The 7,872-nt window shown below is 34.9% G+C and overlaps 1 long non-coding RNA gene across 2 annotated transcripts in view; it reads left to right on the top strand.

The window, feature by feature from the left end:
* Positions 1-551: 551 nt before the first annotated feature.
* LOC306992347 overlaps positions 552-7,872 on the top strand; it is a 162,962-nt gene continuing 155,641 nt past the window's right edge. The window contains exon 1 of one of the 2 annotated variants that reach the window (XR_013796263.1): positions 552-595. This is a non-coding gene — a long non-coding RNA (uncharacterized lncRNA). The remainder of the gene's footprint in view (positions 596-7,872) is intronic. The other variant, XR_013796264.1, reaches the window with a different exon arrangement.

Genomic DNA, 7,872 nt, shown 5'->3' with positions numbered 1-7,872 from the left:
CACGACGAGGTGTGGGCATACAGCCATCCGTCCAGCTATCCACAATCTCCTGCACCTGTAAAACAAGGAAAGTCTTAAAGGGCACCTATTATGGAATTTTGAAATTTACCTTTCATGTAGTGTGTAACATGGATCTAAGTGAACAAAAACATCCTGCAAAGTTTGAAATATGAAAGTGCACCGTATATAAAGTTATTGTCTTTCAAAAGTAAGAGTCGACTCTGAGTCATTTTTATGAATCGTTAGAAGACCGAAGCTTTTACTCTGACTAGATGACGTCAACTTGTCAAGTTATTTGAATACGATACGCCCACTGCTCTCCAAGGCCAGGGAAAAACATCATGGTGACGAGATGCTGTGTTCTGAAGTGCGACTCAAGTGAAGTCAGCATTTGAAGACTAAGTGGCTACAATTCATATATACAGCTATACCACAGAAGTTTAGTCCGAGCCTTGTGCTTTGTTCGCGCCATTTTGAAGATGATTGCTTTACCAACTTAAATGCAATCAAACTTGGATTCGCGAGCCGAATGATACTGAAGGAAGGTTCAGTTCCAAGTGTATTTGCATCAGCTTCCTCCTCCGTATCACAACCTGTAAGTGTTATTAATAATTGTGAAAAAAAATCATGCTTAATAATTATTTAGTTTGTTGTGTAAGCACCGTTTAGCTTTTAGGTCTTCAATGACAATTGTATTGAGATATGTGAAGTGTTTGTCGTTGTTTTCGGAGTTGTCTTAAAGAATAGAATAATACCTCGTAGTAACGTACCGGTAACTGCATTTTTGTTGTTGTTGTAAAAACGTTGTTTATGCATCGGGCTAATGCAAACAAAGACTGATTGTGCTTTTACAATATGAACTCTGGGCTATGCTCGCTAACATAACATTAAATTCTTTATCTTATTTTTAGTTTTTTACTACAAACTACAAAGCAGTGGACTATAATCATTATTATAACACAGTTTAATTGATAAAAGCATCATTGTACTTCGTGTTAAACAATAAGTATTATCTCTGTAAACACTGCTGGGTCATCTGACCAATCAACGATTAGCGTGGCGCAAAGGAGGGGTTTGGAAAAATGAGTCGTTGAACGATTCATTTGGGAGTCGGTGAGCAAATCAGGTAAAAATAAATGCATATTATACGACAACTAAAGTGTTTTTTTTGTCATTGCATGCATGTAAAACTGTTGTTGGGGACTCCCAAAACAACATTAGGAACATTTTAAATGTCATAATAGGTGCCCTTTAAATATTAAGTGTTACTCATTCTGCAAAATCTATTTGAACCGCATACTCACCTGTACTCTCCATTCTTCTCAGTGCTGTTAATAAAGCTCACTGTTCACTGTGTCTGAGTCTGCATTCTATAAAAGTCACATAATTATTCAGGTATATGTGTGTTTGGTAAGGTAGATGACTGTATGCATGTGATGAATCTCAGCTTGCAGACAGAATGGTTTCCCAACTCCCTCGACAATTCCATTTAGCCTGCATTTTTGCCCATTCAGGTCACACAGTGTCTGACCTAGGTAGATGGCAGAGTAGAGAGAGAGGAAAAGGAGAGTAAAACTGAGAGCAAACACCCCTCAGATGCACACATTCATCCACACGACTCTGCTCCACTGCTCCTTTCGCTCACAGATAATTAAAGTCCTGTGGGAGTTCCTAGAAGGACTGCATCCGTAAGTCCAGCAGTCCTCCTGAGCTGTAGAAACACAGGGCAGGAGAGAGGTAAGGCTGAATATAAATTCAGCCTTCCAGACAGGCACTGTCAGACAGGAGCCATTTTTTACTTCTCTAGTCATTTTGCACTGCCCAAAGGCTGTTAGGAGAAGAGTGGAGAAAATCTAAGCCTGGGGTCAGTCAGGCAGCAAAGCAAAGGGCCATAGTCATCTCCTAATATAATTATCCAATCATTATGATTGGTGATGTGCCTGAGTTATTTTAGGCCTAGAGAGTCTGAGTGTGGATGGAACTTGAAACTCCAGAGCAACTCTCTGCCCTGCAGACTGTGTGATATGAGGGAGGCAGAGCATGACGGCATCTGTCTGTAGTGTGCTTGCTAATGCTGAGGGTTTTTCAGTCTGAAGTCAGTGAGGGGAAAGGGTGATAAACATACGACAGAGCAGGGGACACTGGTGTGATTAATTTCAAGGTCTGATGGATAAAAACAAGTAAACAATGAACAAACAAAGAGTTTGTCCCTTCTCAACTGATTCAGCACTATTTTCACCAGAGTTCATCTCCACAGATATTATAATTAAGTCAGATTATGCTACTTTATCAAACTTAGATTTTTAATAGTTAGAATTGCTATAAACTTAAAGATACAATATGTAACAATTTTGTAATAAAAGATCCAAAAATCAATTGGACAGTGTGATATATTTCCTGCAGTTATGTACTTACAATATCCCAAAAGTCTCCAAAGATTTTTTTATTTCAGAGAAATTCCAATTTTAAATAATTGTCCGTCCCAGAAAAAAATGTCGCCTGTCAGTGACGCAATATCCTTGGTTTCCGCAATATCACGTGGACAAATGCGGAAGTGTATAGCTGTTGTGTACATCATGGATCACCATTACTCTTTGGCGAGTATTGAAGTGCCAACAAAACGTAAGCGTCCATATGGGGATGCACGCAGAATTTGTGACAAACGGAGGAATAAAACAAGGATAAATATCGGTGTGGCGTTTTCGAGATGGAGAGAGCTTCGCGAGAGAGAAGGGGGACAAAATCAGTAAAGTTCCTCTAGCTGGGACACCACCTCGGGTCTCGCACGTTATATGATGACACACTTACCCACGACACTATCGTGATGTGATATATTATCAACATTATAAATTATACAGAATTGTCGGCCGCGTCCCCACACCCACGCAATAGCCTATTATGATTTCCGTCATTATTTTAATATATTTGTGTACCAGGTGGGCCGGCCCACATTGGCCGGCCAGTCCGTGACCAAGATTATGGCAGTGCAATTAAATACAATTGGATATCTGTTGTTAAAAAAATATTAAGCCATTACTTGCAAATGTCCGTTCAAATTTAATTTTACTACGATTGGTTTGAACACGCAAAACAACACTTCATTAACTATAAACATCCTAAAACTACACAGCATTAACCTAACAAATCATTTGACAAATAGCTGTAACAGGATAATATAGCATAACATTTCACGTTCCTTGTAGTTAATTCATTATCATGACATAAAATTTCACGTTCAGACGTACAGGTAATCAGTGTTGGTCAAGTTACTTGGAAATAGTAATTAGTTACTGATTACTGATTACTTCTCAAAGAAAGTAATCCAGTTACTTTACTGATTACTTATTTTCAAAAGTAATTAGTTACTTTACTAGTTACTTTACTAGTTAGGCCTACTTTACTTCAAAAACATGATGCACGACCTGAATACGCTATAAAAGCAGACCTTTCAGCCTAATTCTATTCTTTCTGCATATTCCATCATCTAAAATTGAATCAAATTAAACATTCTCTTTTTTAAAACTTGTTTAATTAGTTTCAATATTTTAACTTTATGCACATTGCATCAACCAAAAATTGAATTAAATGCAACAGTCTCAGACTTGAAGAAAAATGTTGAACATTTAACCAATTTCTGCAGAGTCCACCATATTTTAACGAAATACACAAAGTCCTTCTTCTGTTAACTTATATTTCTGCATATTCCAGCATATAAAATGCAAATATTTTTTTGTAAAATCCTCTATTCGAATAGATTCAAATAAAATACAGCAATAAAATAATTAAAATGAAAGTCTCTCAGACGTAGAAAGCCTTTCTTTAAAGTGAATTTCGTTTTGTATAAATTGTATCTTAATTTTAATAAATATTGCATCAACCAATTGCATGTATTTAATGAATAAAAAGCAAATATAGCAGACAATAATAACCGTGACATTGAGGCGGTAGCGCGCCGCGTTCACTTGCATTGCATTGTTAAAAGCCTTTCTTTAAAGTGAATTTCGTTTTGTATAAATTCAATTCTTTTTGTATCTTATTTTAATAAATGTTTCATCAACCATTTGCATGTATTTAACAAATACAAGGCAAATATAGCAGACAATAACCGTGACATGGAGGAGCCGGCGCGCCGCGTTCACTTTCACTTTCATTGTTAACTAGAGCGCGCACCTCATAAATGAATGAAACTCAGCGTAGGCCTATGTCTCATGATACATAACATTAGCATTAAATATCTTTGCTGCATCCTTTCTAGAACAGACAAGGGCTTTCTTGCGGCTCGCATCAGCATTTACGGATGATGAGTTTTGTGATGCGGTTGCGGATTAAATAAATAATACCCCATTCGCGCAGCTCTATCGATAACAACATTGAACACTAGGCTACACAAATAGTATTTTTTTATTTTATTTAGGCGATTAATTTTCCATAGTGACATAGGGGGTGCCGGATCCAATAAAAAAGGTTCCGTATCCAACGTCGGGCGTGTTCCGGCTCAAATTAAGCCACGACTCACGAGACAGTCTAACGAAACAACATCACAGTAACGCAGTAACGCTGCCTCCTTACGGGGAAGTAACAGTAATCTAATTACTGTTTTTGCAATTGTAATCCCTTACTTTACTCGTTACTTCAAAAAAGTAATGGGATTACAGTAACGCGTTACTTCTAACGCGTTACTGCCCATCACTGCAGGTAATACAAAAACTAATAAATTACCTCATTTGTGATCATTATTCATTAATTCCATACGTCTCTGGATGTTGAAAACGACATCTCCCATCGTTCCACTCTCCTTCCTAGCGTCAACAAGCTTCGCCTTTGTTATTGTTGGAAACAGTGCCCTCTTGTGGCTTAAAATCTTACATACTGTAGCTTTAAGTGAAAAAAGGTTTTCCTACTTTATATTACGCAATATTATTTACTAACACTCAAAAGTCAGTATGTTTTTGTTTATTTAGTGTCGTGCTCACCAAGGCTGCATTATTTTTATTCAAATACATTAAAAACAGTGATACTATTACAATTTGAAATTATTGTTTTCTATTTGAATGTCATATATGCCTGTAAAGGCAAAGCTGAATTTTCAGCAGTCATTACTCCATTCTTCAGTGTACATGATTCTACATAACATATTATATGCTGATATGGTGCTCAAGAAACATTTTTTTATTATTATTATAAATGTTGAAAATGTTGTGCTGCTTAATATTTTTGTGGAAACCATATCTTTTTCCAGTGTCCTTGAAAATAAAGTTTAAAAAAACAGCTTTTTAAAAATTAGAATAAATATTTTGTAACATTATAAATGTATTGGTTTCACTTTATTTTTTAAGTTTTTTGATGGTATTTTGATCACTTTATTTTGATATTTGATTTGATGGTTAACATATTCGTTGATTATAAGTAACGTTGCACCTACATGTCATGTCAACTAAAGGCGGACATACACTGTGCAATTTTCAACCAATTTTGAGCCAAATTCTGACTTGTGTGACTATTTTTTTCTGGCATGTCAAAAATTGTGACTGTATTGCACCGTTGACGCAGAGCTATGAACCGATTGCCCTAAACTGCAGTGCTTTTCCCCTCACTGCGCCTGAGCGAAAACATAAGTTTAACCATTTCATCTGCAGCAAGAAAGAAAATAAAAAAAAGTAGATCTTAAATTCTGTATCAAACTAGCCACAAAATATGGTTGCTTACCCTTACGAAAAATACGTTTATTTAGGCGTTCTATTAGTATACTTCTTCCCATTTAAGCCCGCAGTGTATAGTTGTCATTTTCCTGTAAGTATTTTTCTAGATGTTATCCATGTTTAATGTCTCAATGACATGCAATCAAGCAACCAAGTAAAGGATTTCAAGAAAAAAAAAAAAGGTATTCACTTCCTTCCTGTCACATGAGGCTTTCAACTTCCTACTCCTACTTCCAGGAAGCATGGCGAAGGCAAACCCTCCCAAAGAAAGGTCATTTTCATGTTAACAATACGATTTTTTTTTACATATATATATCTACATAATCATGAAGGTCTCTAGAATTATCCAAACAAAACAAATCTTACAAGAGATCTATAGTTTTTTGTATACTTAGTCAAAAGTGCAAGCGGCAATATTTGCCTTGTACATATATCATGGGAAAATGGAGTATACTGTGTTAATAGGTTAATAAATCAAGGTTATTGGTCTTGTTTAGTGCATAAACATAACTTAACCCTTTAAATGACATCTGTATGCACTGTTATTTTTGTTATTTGCCATTTTGTTATTTGTTTTTTTGTTTGTTATATAGATATATTTTTTTCTTCATTCTATTTATTTGTATTTAATGCCTTGGATGGCTGCACTTTGTTCTGAACTATGTTCCACCACTTTAACCCTTGTGCGCGTTTCATTTGTGGTTTACAGTCGGGCTGTTTGGAGTCTTAGAGACCCCAGGCAACAAAATGTAATTTTGTAACAAAATAATTGTTTTTTTGTTTTTACAATGTCATTTTACTCAGTTTATTAATGTTTTTACTTCACATTTGGACATTTTACTCCACAAAATTTATATAAATAAATGTAAAAAAATATATTTTTAATATATAGGTTTTTATTAAAAAATAAAAAATAAAATAAAAATTGTCAAATTCACCTTATAAAAGACCCACATTTCTAAATTTCATTCATTGGGATAACATGGATAATTTGACATGGTTTAGTGTAAGATTTTTGCCCATATTTCGGAAAAATTCAGTTTTAAAAGTAAAAAAAAGATATCACTTTAACCAGTAGATGGCTGCAGAGCTCTAAAAGACATCTTTTCACTAATGTTTCCAGTTAGATTCATATCTACATATTATTATTAATTAATAATATGTATATGAATACGACTGGAAAAAGTTGTGAAAAGATGTCTTTCAGTTAGTCAAATAGCAAATAGCCATCTACTGGTTAAAGTGATAATTTGTTACTTTAAAAACTGCCTTTTCCAAAAGATGTGCAAAAATCTTACACTAAACCATGTCAAATGATCCTTGTTATCCCCATGGATGAAAGTTAGAAATGTGGGTCAAAAAGACCCCAAACAGCACACAAGGGTTAAGACAAATGGATTTATTGTTTGTTGTGTTTTAAGATTTAAGAATCTCACTAACACCTCTTCCATGATGCCAAATGTTTTCCTCCTATTCATATTTTACATTGAGGGGGTCCAGAAATAAATCCAGAATATGTTCATATAGGAAACTATTAACACGACTATATGCATGAAACCATTCAGAAAAAATTGGGCACAAATGGATTTTAAACTAAAAATAAGAAAGTATACTTTGTCTACTTTTTATGTACTTCTCAGAAATACACTTTATGTACTTCTCAGAAATATACTTCAAACTGGACTTAAGTATACTTCATAAAATTAGCTAAAGAAGTGTACTTATTTTGCATAAGGGTACATCCAGTTCGTGTTGCAACATGGATAAACCATATATTACCCACGTATTCAACTGCAATGTAGCTATACTAAATGCTAAATCATGTTAACATTGATAGATGATGCCTATTTTTACAATATGCCTGGATACATGATATCGTCTATTGCCGTAACCAGGCACGAGGGTGTTTGTTATTTGGTTTGTTATTGAGGTCATCCAAGCTAAATAAAAGCATTAATTTATCCCATTCCCCCCAACCCCCACCCCACCACAAATTAATAAAATCATACTGACCTCAAACTTTTGACTGGTAATAAGGGACTATTGTATTTTATCTTTCTTAGCTTTTGAAACTGACTGTTATATCAATAGTCTCATTAAAATAAAATGTTTAAAAATGTTCTAAAGCAACATAATTACACATGTGAAACTTGTTAGGTGACATTTTTAACTT

This window comes from Phoxinus phoxinus, assembly GCF_949152265.1.
Source record: "Phoxinus phoxinus genome assembly, chromosome: 2".
Classification (NCBI taxonomy): domain Eukaryota; kingdom Metazoa; phylum Chordata; class Actinopteri; order Cypriniformes; family Leuciscidae; genus Phoxinus; species Phoxinus phoxinus.
Note: the sequence above shows the minus strand (reverse complement) of the source record. Positions and strands in the feature narration are given on the sequence as shown.